The 21,271-nt window shown below is 39.4% G+C and overlaps 1 protein-coding gene across 1 annotated transcript in view; it reads left to right on the top strand.

The window, feature by feature from the left end:
- Positions 1-21,271, top strand: part of DSCAM (Down syndrome cell adhesion molecule) — a 909,566-nt gene that overhangs the window by 51,399 nt on the left and 836,896 nt on the right. The gene's annotated exons all lie outside the window — the stretch shown is intronic.

The raw sequence follows: 21,271 nt of genomic DNA, 5'->3' as shown, positions 1-21,271 counted from the left end.
TCTCATGTCATGAATTTATTCATAAACAAGCCTGTCAAAAACCTTAGTGTTCACTGGAGAGAATGTGTCTCAAATGCATGAGTGGTTGTTCTACCTACATCATCCACCATCTTGAAATATCATTATTCATTTCCATTACTTCTTGGATGTTCTGGTTCACTGCTACTGGGTTTCAGGACAGTGTGGAGAAGAGACCATGACATTGAGTTACCAGCTAAGCAGCATCCGTAAGTGCTATATTCTTCCCTTAATTATGATGATAACTTGCGTTTAGGAAGTTGTGATGTTTACTGTTATGGTTAATGGTCAATGTCACTCATCAAAAGGGTGATAAGCCAATAATGGGATCTTGGAACAGGCAAGTCAAGATAAGCACAATGTGTCATTTTTTCCCTACATGCGTACAGTCCTTAATGAGGACTAATAGGCCCTAATGTTTATTTGTTCAATGAACAAGCCATTGGATTGTGAACAAGAGGTCAGCATGGCTAGCAATGAAGTGTAAGCTGCTCTATCAAAGGGCGATATTTAGTGACTAGAGCAAGTCCTAGAATGTTTTACAGTAAACCATCATAGTTACAACACACCGTTTCTACCCCTCTGATCTCCAAGAGACAAGGAAAATAAGTGGATACTCTTGTCTTTCCAATCTGGAAATTAGAATTGGAAGTGGATGCTTTTTTTTCATTTCTAATTCATAGCTCTTTGATCTTGATTATTCATGAAGCATATGCGTCCATGACCATGTGTTAAATCAGCACTTATCATACTGTATTGTGACATTCATTCCTGGGAATTTTATTAAAATGCAGATTCTTGGGTGGGAGCCGAGAGTCTGCATTTCTAACCAGCTGCCAAGTGTTGCTCATACTGTTTCTGGTCCATGGACCATACTTTGAGTAGCTGACTGATTCCAACTTGTAGGATAGAGACAGCAGAACCTGCCTACATAGGGTTAGAACCTTGTCTCATAATAGTGCATGTGTGCTTAGTGAGGCAGGAGAGTAACATGGATAAACGTGCAGGTTCTGGGTGTGAATTCTACCTCACTTTTGCTAAGCTTTGTGTCGTGCCAGTCAACCCAATAGTCTCTGCAATCAATGACAACAAAGATTTATTTTGTGCTCACATTACATGTTAGACTGATAGTTGTCCACAAGTCCGCAAATTCTGGGAACCACTTTACAGACAGCCTTCTCTGGAACATGACGTTTTACCCTCATCTGTCAGGAACCTACAATGACTAAAACTTCTGCTCGGATCTGCCTATGTCATGTCCACTCACATGCTATTGGCCTGAGTGAGGAACATGGCCAAGCCCGTGTCAGTGAGGCAGGGAAGTAGACTCCTTCCACGCACAGCGTGTATAGACACACGGCCCCCTGCAGGAAAGGGAGTGAACAGTTGGGACAAGAACACACTTCCATTGTGGCTTAGTAGCTATATATTCTTGTTATTTTCACAGGATTGTTTTGAGGCTTGAGTAAACCAAAATGGATAGTACATTGTACCTACATGACACTTAGGAGAAGCTCAATAAATGCCTGTAATTATAATTGCTTTTGTTTTTGTTCTTATACTTCAGCCTAGTCCTCACTGCACAGTTGCTGTGCCTTTGAGGTTGAGAAAAGTCCTTCTCCCTGCCTTTCATGATACATGAAACATACTGAGGCCCACTAAATACCAAACAATCAGATCACCTGAGGCACCTGCAGTTAAAGAAAACTGGATTACTACACGATGAGTTATTTCCAAATAATTTTAGGCATTGAGTGACTTCTTTCTGGCCATTATATTTTCTGAGTTTTTGACTTGAGTTTCAGATCACTTGATTTCCCCTGATTATTCTCTGAATTTGTTTTATGGCCTGTTCTTGGGTTGTTTATTCTACAGATGTGTACTGAGCATCCAGTGAAAGTCAGCTGTCGTGTGAGGAGCAAAGATTCCCATAAAGTGTAGTTACTATTGAGTGAAAATTCATGAGTACATTCTACATAGAAGCCCTCATTCACTGTTATCTAATTGCCAGGCACAGCTGGATGAGGGTACAAAGGTGAAATCCAGCCTAAATTAATAGGAGTCTAGGAAGCTTGAGCATATTTAGTCAGCCAAAGGGAATCATTATAGCTTATGAATAGTGCAGGAATATGACCTTGGATTTGGAAAAAAAAATTGTGGGTAGTATGTGTAAGTTGTTGGAGCCTCTGCCATTGGGCACTTGGTGGAGTGAGATGAAAGAGCCAGAGCATGGTGTAGTGAATGGGATATGCATGTATGTGTGAGAGGGAAATAACCAGTGGCTGCATAGCTCTGAAGATTATCAGTCCAAGCAATTGTGGACAGGCAATGAGTTTATGCGAGGGAGGAGGTAATGCATTCCACTGGGGCCAAGAGTTTGTGTTGTGAATGGTATAACAAGAGAGAAATATTGGAAAAAGGGGTTCAAATAATTTTCAGACCAGTTATCCAGGTCAACTGGTTGATGATCCATGACACAGTGCATGTTAAAGGCCTATCAATCTTATTGTGTAAAAGGAATGTAGACCAAGGGATACGTAGTCACTAAATGCTGAAGGTTGAGATCTTTGTTAATGCAATGGTTCACTTTATTAAGAGGTACATTTTTTTTTTTTTTTCAATTTGACTAAGAACAGGCATGCTCTACTCATAACACACTTGTTTTTGGAGCAGTGTGACACACTTGTTTTTGGTGCAGTATATTGCAAAACAAAGTTTCTGTGTTACATTTAACTGTGATTTAAACTGATGTTACCTGAGTCTCCAAAGACCAATGAAACGCAAGTGGGATGGAAAAAGCAGCCACTTCTGTTGTTGCCAAATGATAGAAAAGATTTGAAAAATCAAAGGCATCAGGTTAGCCTCACTGTACAGCAAGGAAAAAAATGAATTAATTATAAATAAGATGAATAAATAATTTAAATATATCACTTATTGCTTCTTTATTGCTTAACAGTTGAAAAATTGTTTCAATTAGAAACTTAAACTCAATTTGATAGATGACGAAGAGTGTGCAGCTCAAGATAAATGTAAATCCCTTTGTGATATAAAAATTTGATTTTGCAGTATGAGCTCTATTAAAAAGAAATTAATAATCTCTAGAAAAAGAAGGCAGTGCCAGGAAAGGTTGGCCTTTTCCCACAGAATATTGCTTTTTAAGAGGAAAAATCAATAGGCTTATTATAGAGATAATTTTTTAAAAAATCAAAAACGCAAAATACTAACCAGCAACCCCACAAACAACAAAACTAATAAGCATTTGTTTCTCTGGATTTCATATTAAAATCATGGAGTAGGTTTGTGTACTTCTATTTCACATGATTTTAATTTTTGTCTAAGCCCAATGAAATGCTTCATTCTCTCTTTGAGTTTGTTGGCATCATAAAAAATAGCAGAACAGGCTGGGCATAGTGGCTTATGCCTGTAATCCCGGCACTTTGGGAGATTGAGGCGGGTGAATCACCTGAGGTCAGGAGATTGAGAGATTGAGACCAGCCTGGCCAACATAGTAGAACCCCCTCTCTACTAAAAATACAAAAATTAGCCAGGCCTGGTGGTACAGGCCTGTAATCCCAGCTACCTGGGAGGCTGAGGCAGGAGAATCGCTGGAACTCAGGAGGCAGAGGCTGCAGTGAGCCGAGATCGTACCACTGTAGTCTAGCCTGGGGGACAGAGTGAGAGTCTGTTTCAAAAAATAAAAAAAAAAAAATACCAGAACAATTTCGTATTTTTTGTACCTAAAAAGCAAGGGATTTATGTATCTGAAGTCACAATGGACCTTACCCAAGACAAGAGTATCCTGGAAAGTTGCTTTGATTCCTATGCCATCATGTTCTAATGCTGCAAAACCCTGCCTCCCCATTCTTGGCAGATATGGCTCATTAATGAGATCATGATCTTTTGTATGTCCAGTCTAAACCTCAGAATCCCTCCCATCACAGGCCTCCAGCCAGCCACTTCTTGGCACGTGGTATGAAACCTACTGCCCATCTGTCCCAGCAGCTGAAGGACTAAGAGTTCGATAACATTTTATCTGGCACATTAACAATTTGCCTGATTTCTTAACTACATGCAAACATCTATAACCTTATGTTTTAGTTTAGTCTGCAGAAATGAGTTCTTTCTATTATGTATAGAAAAAAAGCAAATGTCTCAGGAAATTATGTGGCCTGTGCATTTTACCTTTTGGACCTAAATATACACCTAAGAACTAAATGTGGCCTGAGAATCAGCTCCCCTCCCCCACCTCAAATCCATAACAAATTGAACACTCATCATCCATCAAAAAGCAAACACAAAATAAGAAAACACCAGCTGGGCCACAAATACCAGTCCAGGCAGCTTTCAATTAACATTCAGAGCTGTCAGAAACTCTACAGCAAGGGTAGAAAACGGATGGTCTCAGCCCACAGATGTCTTGCTTGGCCAGAAGGAGTTTTATTTCTTTATTCTGGCCCTATGTGGGTCCCCTCCTCTCCAGGTATCATAGGCTTCTGTACTGCCCCATTCTCTTTATCCCAGTGACATCTGAAGACCCCTGACTTTGTGATTCCTGATGACTGAATTCTGTCTTTCCTCATTTGCAGTCACATATCTGTTCATCACTCTTTTATGGACTGAATCATGCTCCTCCAGAATTCATATGCTGAAGCTGTAAACTTCTAATGTGACTGTATTTGGAGATAGGGTCTTTAGAGAAGTGTCTAAGTTAAAACGAGGATATTGGGGTGGCCCCTAATTCCATGTAAGACTGGTATTTAAGAAGAGGAGATGGCTGGGCATGGTGGCTCATGCCTGTAATCCCAGCACTTTGGGAGGCTGAGGCGGGTGGATCACGTGAGGTCAGGAGTTCAAGATCAGCCTGGCCAACACAGTGAAACCCCATCTCTACTAAAAATACAAAAAGTTAGCCAGGTGTGTTGGTGCATGCCTGGAGTCCCACCTACTCAGGAGGCTGAGGCAGGAGAATTGCTTGAACCTGGGAAGTTGAGGTTGCAGTGAGCCGAGATGGTGCCACTGCACTCCAGCCCAGGCAACGGAGCGAGACTCTGTCTCAAAAAAAAAAAAAAAAAAAAAAAGAAAAGAAAAGAAGAGGAGATTAGGACCCTGGGATACAAAGAGGGATAGCCATGTGGAGACGTGGGGAGGAAGATGACCGTATGTAAATCTCAGGAAAAAACCTACCCTCCAAACAACATGATCTCTAACTTCTAGCCTCCAGAACTGTGAAAGCAGATTTCTGTTGCTAAGATCCGGAGTCTGTGGTCTTTCGCTGTGGCAGCCCAGACCAACTAAGACCCCATCTCTAGTCCTGAAATCGTGAGGAAGCAGCACTCCCTAAGTCAATCTACAGTCAGTGAGCTGCGGGGAAATGGACTGCAATGCTGTGATTCATGGCCTGGGTCCCAACGTTGGGATGAAGACAATGAGGAGAGTCGCTTTGATTTATTGTTCCAACAATTACGAAGCCTCTTAGGAACAGGACAAGAGAGTATTTGATGGTATCTTGACTCTAAGAACTATAATGACATCTTTTAAAATTCCATTATTCTATTTACAATGTAACTAGCAATACTAAGACAATGTAAGTGAATATTATCAGTGTTGCATGTTTTATTAGAGCTTCTTGGAAGATAGACGTAAACACATCCTGCCATCCAGCTGTGTCCACATGAGGGCTTGGAGAGGTTTTTGCTTCAGCAGCCAGTCAGTACCGAGCATATTTATTTTCCTTTTCTTTTCTTTCTTTTTTTTTTTTTTGAGACGAAGTCTTGCTCTGTCTTCCAGGCTGGAGTACCTCCATCTCCCGGATTCAAGCGATTCTCCTGCTTCAGCCTTCTGAGTAGCTGGGATTACAGGCAGGTGCCACCTTGCCTAGCTAATTATTTTTTAATTATTTTTTAATTTTTTTTTTTTAGTAGAGATGGGGTTTCACCATGTTGGCCAGGCTCGTCTTGAACTCCTGACCTCAGGTGAACCACCTGCCTCGGCTTCCCAAAGTGCTAGGATTATAAGTGTGAGCTACCACACCTGGCCTATTGAGCGTATTTCTATGAAGACATTTTCCCTGTTCCATGAAGTATCAACTGTGCATTCTGGGTGGGATAACAAATCTGAGTGGAATACTTATTATTTATTTGTTATATGGTTCCTAGAACATGTTACAAATTCTTATTTATTTGTTGTGCTGTATGCTATAGCATCCCAAACATCTGTGATGCTGTGTTACACTAGAGACAACATTCTCACGCTTGCATGCACACTCACACATACACATGCACACACACACTCTCATACACACAATTACTCCCTCCAAAAGTCAATCAGCCAATCATTTATACAGCTTCATCCCATAGAGGGTTCTTTAAATTTCAAGCCCATGAAAGGATGATAACTTCTCAAAGCAATTTCCTTGCAGAGGGCAAAACAAGCTGTTAGAATGAGTATAAGTTCTATTAAGGTTAAGATAAAGTAAACTCTACTCAGGGCCTATAAGGAAAAGCTAACTATGAGAAGCTTGAGAAAGATAAACGTTTGTGTGGCCAACATAGTGAAACCCCATCTCTACTAAAAATACAAAAATTAACTGGGTGTGATGGAGCGCGCCTGTAATCCCAGCTACTCGGGAGGCTGAGGTAGAATTGTTTGAACCTGTGAGGTAGAGGTTGCAGTGAGCTGAGATTGTGCCACTGCACTCCAGCCTGGGAGACAGGGCAAGACTCCATCTCAGGGAAAAAAAAAAAAAAGAAAAAAGAAAAAAAAACCCAAAAATGAAAAAGAAAGAAAGATAAATGTTTGCATCCTAGGGGCCAAAAGGTGTCCAGCTCCTGTGAGCTCCGGATAGTGGCTTGTAAACCTCTGATATTAGAAAGGATAAGAAATCATCCGTTTCTGTACTGAGCCTTAAAAAAGAAGACTCAACCCTAGTTAGGAAATGTAAACAAGACCTATTTCTGCTAAATTGGTGAAGCCACCAATCAGAGCCATATAGACTGTGTGTGGTCAGGATTCCCACCACTGACTTCATGACTCCTAATGGTAGAATTCTGTCCTGAGAGGCTGAGAATGAACATCTAACTTTAAGAAATACAGCAGAAAAATCAATCTACTCCTTGTGTCATGTGTGACATTTTAATTACCTAGGCAGTGTATCAGGACATAATGAAGCAGCTGCTATGATTATATAATTTTGTCCCAATTATTTACAAAGTTACTCAGCTACTGAAATGTCTCATTGTCATATCTAGCATGCTTAGGTTCTAGAGCAGGTGTTAAGCCTGATTTACTGGCCAACTCAGAAAATTATTCCATGGCTGTCACTTTTGCTTTGGAGCCAAAAGATTAAAATTTAAGTTATTCTCTAAAAGTGTGATTTTATTTTTAATCTTGGTTGTCTTCTTCTGGCTATCAGCTGTGTTTCCTTGTCGTCTTGAAGGTCTCAGTGTTTCTCTGGTTTCATTCTCTGTCTTTTTGGTGTTATCAGACTCTGCTGTATCAGCACCCTTCCAACAGGTGAGTGTGCAATATTCTCTGATTCTCCCAGAGGATAAGATGAAGCATTTATAGTAAAATGCTTTCCACAGACCCCTAGTAATACTTTTTTTCCAAGCATAATGAGTACCAACTATGTACCAGGCAATGAGATAAAAAATGCATATTTATTTCTAGTAGAAATTCTAAAATTAGATTCCGATTGCTAAGTAGAAAACAATTCTTTTAAAGGCTTCCTCTTAAATTGTGGTTGCTGAAATCCATAAAACAGTGTAAAAAGGGTCAATTGTTAAATTAATCTTTGTGATTGATTATTGCTGTCCTTGCAACAATCTGGTTTAAGTTAGAAGTTGCACTGTGCCTTTAGTTTTAAATCATCACAGAATCCCTTCCATGTGCTTTCACAGAAAAGAGATTATGATATTTTAAAAGAAATTCACATGGAACATTGTCTAGGGAGGTAGATATATTGTGTGGGTCTAAATGGATGAATTTACAGGATGCTGGAACTTGGAGAAAGTGGTCAAAAATAGCTATCCCTGCAAGTTACCTAACATTACTACCTTGAGGCCAGGGAAGTTGGAGATAAGAATGAGTGATTCCAAATCAAAAGCAGATGGAAGAAAGGGACCTACATGGATAAGAGATGCCTGAGTTTCTACTGAGGAGGCCTTGCTTATGTTCCCATTGTGACGGGGACTGCTGAGATACAGTGCTTCCTCTAGTGAAGCTATAAAACAAAAGTTATTTTTCTCACTAAAAAAAAAAGTTACACTTTAACCCAAAGGAGAACCAAATTTACTTACAAACAAAACAAATAAGGTTAGACAGGGTCACATCCCCATGGCTTGAATTTGTATAATGTACTTTTAGATTAAAAAGAAATGTGTGCTGATGAATTGTTCATTTTTATTCAGAACACAGATATCTAGTTTCAGAAAAGAAGTGTAGATCTACTTGAGTCATAATGTTTTCTTATTGAATAACATACATTCATTTCAGAACTAAATGCATTTAGTTTATTGGGAATATTGAAGTAATTCTTGGAAGAGGGCAAGGAAGTGGACAGCATGTTTTATTCCGGTGTTGATTTGCTTGGATGTTCCACAGACTGTCCAAGCTTTTTGTAGGTCAGAGAAACATTCTTAACCCGGGGCCAACTTTGACAACCAGGAGATACCTTCAATCCTCTTTATCTATCGTAATGATACCTTCAATCCTCTTTATCTATCGTAATGATACCTTCAATCCTCTTTATCTATCATAGTGTCTGTTTCTCTGTGGTCTCTTTTAGTACTTCAAGTTTGCTATTAATGATGATTTGAAACTCATTTCCTCGGTGTACAATTGGGGGAGGAGTAGAGAAGATTTATGTCACAGTCTCATTTTATCCCTATATTTTGCGGGTCTGACCTCGAATTCTGATCCTTATACTCTCTTAAGTTTATACATGGATAGAATGTTGTATTAGAATGTACTTACAATGGTGGCCATTATTGAGTGCATATTAATTATGGTTTGAGCTTATAATTAATTGACTTCATGATTGTAAATGTGAAGGGCCTGGTATTACACTGAACTGCTTCTTAGCACAAAGTAGGAACTCAACATATATGAGTGGAATGGATGAATAAAAGTGAGTATAAATAAATCATGACTGCTAAGATGAACCACTGTTCAACTGTAAACAATGCAAGATAACCCAAGCGTTTTGACATTATGAGGGAGGTGCATCTTTTCTTGAGAAATGGTGTGAGACATTAAGTCAGGGGCCTGATATGAGGAAGTGGTAGATTCATTTGTACCAGCTGTTGAGTGACAATAAGAGATTACAGAAGTCCAGTGTGCCTAGACTAGGCCACATGTGATTTTTATGGTAAATCTGATAGTGGCATGCCAATTAGGACCCATCATTCGGCGAGATGTAACTGATCTCTCAGGTCTGGAAAAAAACCTTAAACTGTTTTGTGCTCTTCTGAGTGGCTAGTATGCAAGCCACACATTTAAGATTGACATCACTTTTGAGGATGTTTCTGCCCCGAGTAGGGGCCTAACCCATTGTGGCAAATTTTGTGTTTTTGTGAAATACTCTCCCAGTCTGTATTTCATGGACTAGTCCTAGGTGATCTTCGCAAAACAGAAAAAAGCTGTGTCCGTGTTCAGTGATTCAATGTATTTAGAAAATTGCCATAAGTTTCAAATTGAGCCCTTGGGCTTTGGAATCAGGCAGGGCCGGGTTTCCAGTTGGCAAATTTGCAAACTGTGTCATCTTGGGAGAGTAATTCAGTCTCTTTGAGTTTCAGATTCGTAATATGAAAAATAGGAACAATAACACCTAATTTTGGTGTCTGACTGATGATTAAATAGGATTCCATGTCCATATTCATATTTAAGCAATTTTAGTGTGTAGCCTATAGTAATTATACTAAAAATATTAGTGATTACTACCATTATTATAATTAGTATTGGTTTCTTTCTCTTGGGTATTTAAAATAGACACAAGAAACTCTGAAGAATCCCATGGTGAAGAAGTCACTGACTTGCTTTAACCAGCAGTTTCTCACTCTATTTGACCGAAGGTCTTGCTTTTTTACTTAGCATGAAGATGCCATGTCCCCTGCAGCACCCTTTGAGAAAACATGTAAGTGCACTCCTTCTTAAAATTCAGTGTCCTTACACGTCTCCTGGGTGTCTTGTTAAACTGAAGATTCTGATTGATTAGGTCCAGGTGGGCTCAAGACTGTTTCTAAAAAGCTCTCATGTGCTGCTGATGCTCCTGGTTCATGGACCTCATTATAGGTAGCAAGGACTGGGAGCCCATGACTATGGTACCTGCATGCCTGAAGTTTATATGTGGATGATTTTTGTTTTTGAGATGGAGTTTCACTCTTGTTGTCCAGGCTGGAGTGCAATGGCACGATCTCAGCTCATCACAACCTCTGCCTCCCGGGCTCAATCAATTCTCCTGCCTCAGCCTCCGGAGTAGCTGGGATTACAGGCATGAGCCACCACGCCTGGCTAATTTTTTATTTTTAGTAGAGACGGGGTTTCTGCATGTTGGTCAGGCTGGTCTTGAACTCCCGACCTCAGGTGATCCGCCTGCCTCGGCCTCCCAAAGTGCTGGGATTACAGGCATGAGCACTGCACCCAGCCAGATGATTTATTTTAGATGAGATAATTGCATATCAGCATTAGGGACAAAATACCATCTCAGTGGAAGGTGATAATAGGAATATGTGTAAAGGAAAGAAATTAGTAGTCTACCATTTTATGTGGATCTGTCTCTACCCTTCTGGACTGTAAATTTTCTGAGGAGGCAGATGTGTTGGTTTCCTCACTACTCTATCCCAATGCCCATGGTTTTTCTTGGCATTGCATAGACAGATCAATACATATTTAATGACTGACTGAATGAATAAATGAATGAAGGACAGGACACTGAGTCTTTTCGTCCTAGGAGTCTCCTTACCTGTCACATCCCAGAGGTTGATGGGAAGCCATACTGTAGTAACTGAAAGATATGTACAAGATTAGGATTTAGGCAGCATATGAAAGCCTTACTTTTATGCTTTATTGACAGTATTCTCTATTTTTTGTTAAAAGTCTGTACTACTATTCTTCTGATAAGTGTACTGGTCAGCGAGGCCTTCCTGCCCTTATTTTAGGAAACTTCAGGAGCACCTGTTCCATGGAGGGACCACAAAGGCAGTTTTCCATCACAATAATTCCACAGTGAGCTCAAGGAAGGGTGCAAGGATGGATTCAGTAACTTCTCTTACAGCCCCTGAAGCTCTCTACAAGGGAGTATTTTCTCATTAGTGTTATCACAGCTCCTGAAGGACAATAGACAGTCAACTGAGTAGGTCCTCAAATGAGATTTCTCACAGATTTGCTCATCAGTATGGTACAGGTTCGTAGCTTTGAATCTCACCAAAAATAGTTTATGTTTGTGGCTCAATGCAAATTACTTTGTTCACATCTAAATTTATTTCCATTTTATTTGTATTGGTCTCTACTTCTAAAAAGCTTTTAGTGCAGAATCGTCTAGTTGACTTGAAAGTTATCTTTCTGTGCCTTTAGACTTTATGAATTAGAAGGCTAAATGGTATATTTTAAATGGATATGAAAATCAAATTAATAAAATAGGCCATGATTTGGCTTTGTTTAGAATGAATATTGTTTCAGTTCATTTGGGCTACTATAACAGAATATAAGTCCTGTGTGGTTTTCAACACCAACATTTCCCCACCACAGTACTGGAGGCTGAAAGTCTAAAGCACCAGAAGGTTCCGCATCTGGTTAGGGCCTGCTTCCTGGTTCGTAGATGGTCATCCTCTCCCTGTATTTTCTCATGGTGGAAAGGAAACAAGAGCACTCTCTGGAGTCTGTTCTATCAGGGTACTAATCCCATTCCTGAGGGCTTCCATGAATTAATCACCTCCCAAAGGCTCCACCTCTGAATAACATCGCATTGGGCGTTAGGATATCAACAGTGAACTTTGGGGAGGCACAGGTGTTCGGCCCATAACAAATGTATTTGTGCAAAGGTGATTCTAATAAATGTTGATTTGTTTCTACATATTAATCCAAAGCATGTTGTATTAGTCTGTTTTCACGCTGCTGATAAAGACATACCTGAGACTGGGTAATTTATAAGGAAAAAGAGGTTTAATAGACTCATAGTTCCATGTGGCTGGGGAGGCCTCACAATCTTGGTGGAAGTTGAAAGGCACGTCTTACATGGCAGCAGGCAAGAAAGAATCAGAGCCTAGCGAAAGGGGAAACCCCTTATAAAGCCATCAGATCTTGTGAGACTTATTCACCACCATGAGAACAGTATAGGGGAAACTGCCCCCATATGGGTTTCAGTTACCTCCCACTGAGTTTCTCCCATAACACATGGGGATTATTACAATTCAAGGTGAGATTTGGGTGGGGACACAGAGCAGAACCATATCACATGTTTTTGTATATTCTCTAATAAATGAATAATAAATACTTATCAATACATAAAAATTATATATAGTTTTGTATATATTTATAAATAAAATAATAAAAGATGAGTTACTTTAAAAATTTGCTTTAAAAAATTTTTTTCTTTTCTCCAAAAACATTGCATACTTATTAGATTATATACAGAAGCAAATTTGACCTTTCCAATTTTTTAAAGGTCTGTATGTGAAGAAAGAGAAGAATGAGATTTTTTAGGCTACTGTGAGATATGCTCCCAGAGTTCTTTAGGAAGCAATGGATTCTTCAAATTGAGCATCCTTAAAGCATCACAGTCATTTGCCTTCAACAACGCAGTGCTCATGGACATATGAAAGACATTTTAATGCAGTTTCACATGTGACAAGTTACAAGTGTCTTCCAAGAGTTTCACCACACTGGTGCTGTCCACTCCGTTGCTCGGGATTCGGTGCAGAGATTTTTGAGAGGTGTGGGCCTTTTCGTCTTTATGTGTCACGTGACTCCACAGATGCCTTTCCTGTGTCGCCCATGGCAGATATTACTTTCCCAATTAAAGTCCTTTTAAAGAATGACTTTTTTCCAAAAGTGGAACTGAAGCCTTTTAGTGATTTGTTATTTCTGACACACACATACATGTGCATTCACACACACACGCATGTGCACACACACATGCAGATAGTAGTAGGTTTAAAGCTACACATTCCACATCAATTTCTCCCCACCTCTGGCTTCCAAGTGCATGGTTTGGTATTGCTGCCTGTGTTACTGCAGGTTATTGCTGCAGTGCCACGTGCTGGTGCTGATCAACACTGAACAGCAGTGCCCACACCTCATCTATTGTAAATCAGTGCCAGCTTTAGGGTAAACTGCCTTTCTGGAGTGAGAACCGGAACCTGCTAATGTTGCTATGTAACAGTCTCAGCAATGTCTGACTTTTTGGAATGTTGCTATTGAATTGGCATTATCCAACGTCCACTTTTACAGTCTCCCTTCTCTCTTTTCTTTCCCTTCTCTCTTTATAATGCTAGAATATTTGCTAGCCGAGATTGTGCCACTACACTCCAGCCTGGGTGACAGGGTGAGACTCCATCTCAAAAAAAAAAAAAAAAGGTACAAAATGTTACTATTGAGTTATTTTTAAAACACTAATAATAATTCAAGAGATACATGTTAAACATCTTGTTTTGATTTTGCAGAATTTAACTAAATCAATTGCCTGAAATATGACCACAGAAATATTCTAGCATTAAAAAGAGAGAAGGGAAAGAATTAGAAGCATTATAAAGAATTTGCTAGAATATAATGCTAGAAAGCATTATAAAGAATTTGGTTGCATTGTTTGTCTCAAGGATGAAGAAAAATACCAATAAATACCACCAGCAACCTCCTTGGCGGTTCAGGACATGGCTCCATAATCTGAACTTCCCTCCTATGTTTCCTGAAGGTAAAGGATGTAATCTCTATGTGATCAGCCTCAGAGCAGTCATGTTAAAGTGTGACCTACCTGAATTCTCAACTAAAATTTACGATACAAAAATAAGTGGAAGGTCACTTGCATGATGGAGAAGCAATTCTTAATAAGACAATTATTTATTTAATAAGTACAGACTGAATCCCAGCTATGTACAAAGCAGAAAGTGTTTTTATTATTTGTTTTATATTTTATTTATTTATTTTTGAGACAGGGTCTCACTCTGTGGACCAGGCTGGAGTGCAGTGGTGTGATCATGCCTTCCTGCAACCTCGACCTCCTGTACTCAAATGATCCTTCCACGTCAGCCTCCTGAGTAGCTGAGTCTACAGGCTCATGCCACCATGCCCTGGCTAATTTTTTGCATTCTTTGTATAGATGGGACTTTACCGCCCAGGCTAGTCTCGAACTTCTGGGCTCAAGTGATCCTCCCGCCTTGGCCTCCCAATGTGCTGGGATTTCAGGCGTGAGCCACTGTGCCCAACCAGGAGGTAATTTTAAAACTCACAAGGCACACTTCCTTTATGTGAGAAGTTTATGATTTAGGATGAAAACTTTTAGGCTAATAATTAAAATGAAAGCCCATTACTGATTCAAAGTAAAACAGAAGTTAAGAAAGGCAGAGGCCACTTCTCGTCAGTTGATTAGGAAATAGTTGCTGGACGTGGTACCACTGGAGTTGGGCTTGGAGAGGGGCTTAATTTCTGGCAGGATTGGAAGAGAAGGTATTTCAAGTAGAGGAAAATGGGAAGAGGATGCAGTAGCTTAACCATTTAATAATGAAACCTGGTGCAGTTTGGCTACAGAATGTAAGTAGGACATAGCTGAGATCTGTTGAGAAGCAATAATGGCCTGAGTTAAGGTGGTTTCTATGGAAATGCAAAGAAAAGTTAATTAGCTCACAATGTGAGCTTAGTACATTCATCTCTCTGTATATGTTGAGGCTTGGTTTCAGGACCCTCAACTCTGCCAAAATCCAGGCATACTCAAGTTCAGAAGTCAGCCCTATAGAACCTGCATATAAAAAACGTTGTGTACTTCAGTTTTCCATCCCTCAAATACTGCATTTTCAAGCTGCATTTGTTTGAAAACAAATCTGTGTCTAAGTGACTCGTGCACTTCAAATCCACATTGTTCAGGGAGTCAATTGTATGTACATTGAAAGAGTGATTGCAGTAATTAATGCTATCTACTAATCTGATGTTCTGCCATTCTGTATGTTGGAAAGTAAACACAGGGTAAAATTAAAAACGTACAAAACGGGCCAGGTGCGATGGCTCATGCTTGTAATCCCAGCACTTTGGGAGGCCAAGATGGGCAGATCACTTGAGGCCAGGAGTTCGAGATCAGCCTGGCCAACATGGTGAAACCCCATCTTTACTAAAAATACAAAAATTAGCCAGCCATGGTGGCGCACTCCTATACTCCCAGCTGCTCTGGAGGCTGAGGTGGGAGAATTGTTTGATCCCAGGAGGCGGAGGTTTCAGTCAGCCGAGATTGTGCCACTGCACTCCAGCCTGGGAGACAGAGTGAGACTCCATCTCAAAAAAAAAAAAAAAAAAGTTACTATTGAGTTATTTTAGTTATTTTTAAAACACTAATAATAATTCAGGAGATACATGTTAAACATCTTGTTTTGATTTTGTAAAATTTAACTAAATCAATTGCCTGAAGTATGGCCACAGAAATATTCTAGCATTATACTGTATTTAGTGTACATAAACAATTCAAGTACTAGTCTGCTAGGGTCCCATAACAAAGTACCTCAGACTAGGTGGCTTCAACAACAGAAATTTATTTTCTCACAAATCTGGAAGCTGGATTTCTGACATCAAGGTGTCAGCAGAGCTGGTTTCTCCTGAGGCCTCTCTCTGTGTGTCTTTATAGGCCCACCCCTCTGCATGTTCCTGCATCCTCATTTCCTCTTTTTGTGAGGACACCAGTCAGATTGGACCAGGACCCACCCATATGACTTCGTTTTACCTTAAATACCTCTTTAAAGACCCTATCTCCAAACACAGTCACATTCTGACCTACTGGGGATTAGAAATTCAACACATGAATTTTGTGGGGACACATTTCAGCCAGTAACACTCCACACATTTGACTTTTCATTGCCTGAAATGTTAAGACAGAAAAATTAATCATTGTTATGAGGAAGCAATTAGACTAATGGATCTTAAATATTATTACTTTGAACTGTGTTTGTTGAGTTCGAAACAATCATTTTGGGGTAAAATATTTTCTGTGGAAGCCATAGTCTGAATATGAGTATCTGGAATTTATTCTCTACTTTAAGGCAACACATTTGCTCCCTTTTTTTGGAATCATGGAAGGGATCCCTTTACTTGTCAATTAGTATTTTCTCCTCTGATGGAACTCTTACAGGGCCACAGGCTATAAGGAACAAATCAGTCTCCTTTTGGTCCCCATCAGAGGTCCTGGCCTGGTTATCCATCTCCAACCTGCTTTGGATCGACCATTTGGTAGTGATTAATTGCTACCAACTATTTCCTTGTGGTTACTCTGGGGAAGCCGGTTCCTTACTGAAGAGTCTTTTGTGAATACTGTACATAGTCAAACCAAGTTGTTATAAACTCAAGTCATGTGTTTGGATGTTTCTTCCTTCTCCTTTTCTTCAAGTCCTCTCTGCTCTTTAATCTTCCTTCAGAGAGAGAGAGAGAGAGAGAGAGAGAGAGACAGAGAGAGAGAGAGAGAGAGAGAGAGAGAGAGAGAGATCCACTGTGTATCTCTTGTTTACCCCTGCACATTAATGTTTGAAGGTGGAAGCCAATGTTTTGCTTTTTGCAAGGGTAAAGGAGCATTTTCTGAGCTTAGTATTTTCCAGGAAGGAAAGCCATCCACCCAAAGGATTGTAAAATAGAACACTCTTTGTTAGAGTTTGTGTTAGTCCATTCTCATGCTGCTATCAGGGTATACCCAAGACTGGGTATTTTATAAAGGCCTGTTACCCAATTCCGAAGGCACTTTCACATTTCCAGGTATCTTTATAGCAGTAGCCCACTCTACTGGTACCAATTTATCGTGGTAGTCTATTTCATACTGCCATGAAGAAATACCTGAAACTGGGTAATTTATAAAGAAAAGAGGTTTAATAGATTCCACATGGCTGGGGAGGCCTCACAATCATGGTGGAAGGTGAAGGAGGAGCAAAGGTATGTCTTACATGGCAGCAGGCACAAGAGAGTATGCAGGGGAACTGCCCTTTATAAAACCATCAGATCTCCTGAGACTTATTCACTATCACAAGAACAGCATGGGAAAAACCTGCCCCTGTGATTCAGTTATCTCCCATTGAGTCCCTTTCATGATACGTAGGGCTTATGGGAGCTACAATTCAAGATGAGATTTGGGTAGGGACACAGCTAAATCATATCGCTTTGTTTCCTCTAAGCAACCCAAATGGTGAAAGAGGGAAGATAAATCACTTGCCCACACTCACACAGGAAATTGGTAGAAAATCTGGTCATTTCATCTACTTCTACTTTGCTATTTCTACAACTCTGTTGGGTGAATGTGTGTATTTGATATAAATGATGCATAATGCAAATGTGAACCTAGGCCTCTGACTTCTTACATAATAAATGCAGAGGACTGAGGGAAGACATTTGGATGTCCTCCCAGGCCTCACTCTGTGGAGAATTAAACAGTATTCCATAATTATGCAGTGAACGGGCCCAAGCTGGACTTGAGGTGGATGACAGGTAGCGGCTGTGACCAGAACATGCTTAGATCATTCTGTGTTCAAATTTAAGAGTCACTGCAATAATGACCATCCAAAATTACTCAGTAGACATTGCAGCATGGTGACAGACAGCAGAGACCGTGCAGCCAACATGTCTGTGTGCAAATCCTGGTGCTATCGCTGAGGAGCTTGGTGACTTTGGGAAAATTTCAGGATCTCGCTGCATCAGGTCCTCCATCTGTAAAATGAAGTTTTTAATAAAAATACTGTTATGGGGCTATCATGATGATTAAATGGGTAAATATATAAAATGCTTAAAACAGGACTTGGCACACTGTAAGAGCTACATAAATGTTGGCTGTTATTATGGATGTCTGTTGGCATAATGCCTCACCTTGATGCTTCAGACTTTCTAGAATATTCCAGTGCTCACATGTGTAGCATGGACTAGGTTGATTCCTGTCAACGTTTCTTGACCTGTGAGGACCACCTTTTGAGATTTTATGCCCTACAGCTAATGCATCTTTGTCACTAGTCTACTCAACTGAGTCTGCACACTTTGGAAATTGGTATCTTTAGCCTTTGTTGGAATAAACATGGCAGGGCAGATATTTTAAAAATTAAAATAATGCAATCAGAGCTCAGTTCTCACTTTGTGTGAATATTCACATGCTTATTAAGTTTAGCTAACGTTTCAGAGTAATTAACTTGAAGATGAGATCTGGGGTATGATGGCAGAGTAAGGCTGGGTCACAGAACACCCTGTCCCTACATATTAATGTTTGAAGAAAAAAAACACATCAAAATGTACATGGGCAGAAACTAACAACCAGGCAGGAGATAATGGTCCTAAAAAAGTGGGTCTTCAGTAGAACCCCAAGGAGAAGCAGGCAATCTCAGGATATAACTCCTGACCCCAGTCTTCACTCCTGCCCCAAGCAGTAGGGCCAGGTAATTTGAATGAACAAAGTTTTTAAAAACTTTAGGAACTGCCCCCACCCTGCTAAATTTAGAGAGAAGCAGACTGATGGAGGGTAGAAGTACCAGACACAACAAATAAAAACACAGAATGCCACAATACATTTGAATTTCAGATAAGCAATGAATCCTTCTTTTCTCTTTAAAAGTATTTTCCAAATATTACATGGGATGTTGTATTAGTTTCCTGTGCCGCTATGACAAAGTGCCACAGACGTGTGGCCTAATCAGCATTTATTGTCTTACAGTTACACGGGCTCAAAGTCCAAGGTCAAAGTGTCAGGGATTTTGTTTCTCCTGAGACCTCTCTCCTTGTCTTGTAAATGGCTTCTCCTCCCTGTGTCCTCACAAGCTCATCCCTCTGCATGGGTCTGTGTCCTCCTGTCCTCTTCTTAGAAGGACATCAGTCAGGTTGAATTAGGTCCCACTCATGTGACCTCACTTTACTTTAATTAAAGGTTCTATCTCTAAATACAGTAACATTCTGAAGTACTGGGGGATTAGGACTTCAACATATGAATACTGAGAATGGGGTCAAGTTCAGAGCTTCAACATGAATACTGAGAATGGGGTCAAGTTCAGCTCACAAGCGGTGGTAAAATACAGCCAACCAAGATATAATCCAAAGGAACTCAGGAATGGAGCAGCAAGAATAAAACAACAAAAACAAACTGCTGGTGAGCTTTCAAAGCTACACGGATGTAGACTTATGATTATAAAATATAGATGCTATTAAACACAGAAATGTGGAATAATATGTCTTAAACTGGGGATGAGGAGGAATGAAGAAAGGTAGATACTGGAGTAAAGAAATATGGCTAGAAATCACTAAACTAAGCAATGAAATTTTAATTATTATATACAATTGTATATGCACTACCAGAAAAACTAAATCTAACCAAAACCTTCAAAATTCCTAAAATGAAAATAGAATAACATTATTCTATCCATATCAGTATTTTATGTGAGATGAAGAAAGGTAAACTTATGTTTAATTGGAAACATCCAGTAGGTGGAAGAGTTGAGATGTGAGCCATTATCCAGTCCAGTTGGGAGAAAGCAGGAGAATTTTATTTTAAAAAAATCATTAGGCTGATTCATGCCTATTATTCAAATTATCTTAGATGCAAAGCCAGTTGAATAGCGTAGGAGAAAGTCTAGAAATGCGTTCAAATATATGTGGGGATTTATTACCTGATGAAGGTGGCTCAGTTAGGTGAGGGAGAGGTGAATCTTCCAGGAATACAGCTGGGGCAACTAATTATTGTTTAGAAAAAAAAAATGAAGCTAAATCTCCACCTTACTTCCTACTGCGAAATGAACTATGAAGAAATAAATATTTATGTTTAAAATGTGTACCAAAAAAGTAGAAAAAATGTTTAAATTAAAAAAAATATATTGCAGTAGGGAAGGTCTCCTTAGACATGACAAAAATCTCGAAGAGTACCCATCATTTAATAAATAAATGTTGAAGTTTTTATTTAGATATAGTTTTCTGGTAGTTTTTATTTAGATACAGTTTTCTGGTAATTTTTATTTAGATACAGTTTTCTGGTAGTAACATTTATAATTGTATATAATATAAAGTCAAAAATGCAGAATTTTGGATGGTTTTAATAATATATCATTACATATACTAAATAACTACTTTTCTTCTCTTTTAAAGAACACTTAAAGTGAATAAGATAACAATGAATAACCCAGTAGTAAAATGAGCAAAATGTATAAACAGGCGGGTACTTAAAATGAAATGTCCAGTTGCTATTTACAAATGTGCTTGATTTGTCTCATGGTCAAATAATTGCAAATCATAAGAACAATGCCATGCCATGTTTCATCTACCAAACTGGCAAAAATGGGAATTAGGAACTGTATTTGTGTGGATATGGGAACAGGTCTGTCCCTTCCCGCTTCTGGTGGCAATGATGATTGGAATAACCTTGAAAGAGGTGACATCTGTCAAAATTCAAAATGGAAAGACCCCACCATGTCCTCTGCTTGGAATTTCCTCTGTGATATTCTCACACAAGATATATTGTAGCAATATTAATAATGCTAAAAAAGAGGAATTAAGTGTATGATAACTCCCATAAAAGATAATATCACACTGCCATTAGAATGAATGGTTAGACCTATGGGCATTGACATGAAACGATAGATTATCAAATGGCAAAAATGAGGTGCATAGCATCCTACATATTTTAATCTTATTTGTGCACCTCTAATGTATATAATATACATTATATATGTTTATGTACATATATCTTTTTCATCTGGAAGAATTAATATTAAATTGTTACCTTTGATTTCTTCTGTTTGTACTTGAAGTTGAGAGCATAAAAATAACATTTTTACTTTATCCCTTTTTGTACTTTCTGTACTTCTTCTTTTTTTTTTTTTTTTTGAGACAGAGTCTCACTGTGTCGCCCAGGCTGGAGTGCAGTGGTGCGATCTTGGCTCACTGCAAGCTCCACCTCCTGGGTTCGTGCCATTCTCCTGCCTCAGTGTCCCGAGTAGCTGGGACTACAGGTGCCTGCTACCATGCCCAGCTAATTTTTTGTATTTTTAGTAGAGACGGGGTTTCACCATGTTAGCCAGGATGGTCTCGATCTCCTGACCTTGTGATCCACCTGCCT

The sequence above is a fragment of the Mandrillus leucophaeus genome, unplaced genomic scaffold, assembly GCF_000951045.1.
Source record: "Mandrillus leucophaeus isolate KB7577 unplaced genomic scaffold, Mleu.le_1.0 Scaffold262, whole genome shotgun sequence".
Classification (NCBI taxonomy): domain Eukaryota; kingdom Metazoa; phylum Chordata; class Mammalia; order Primates; family Cercopithecidae; genus Mandrillus; species Mandrillus leucophaeus.
This window is presented reverse-complemented; position numbering and strand designations above follow the sequence as displayed.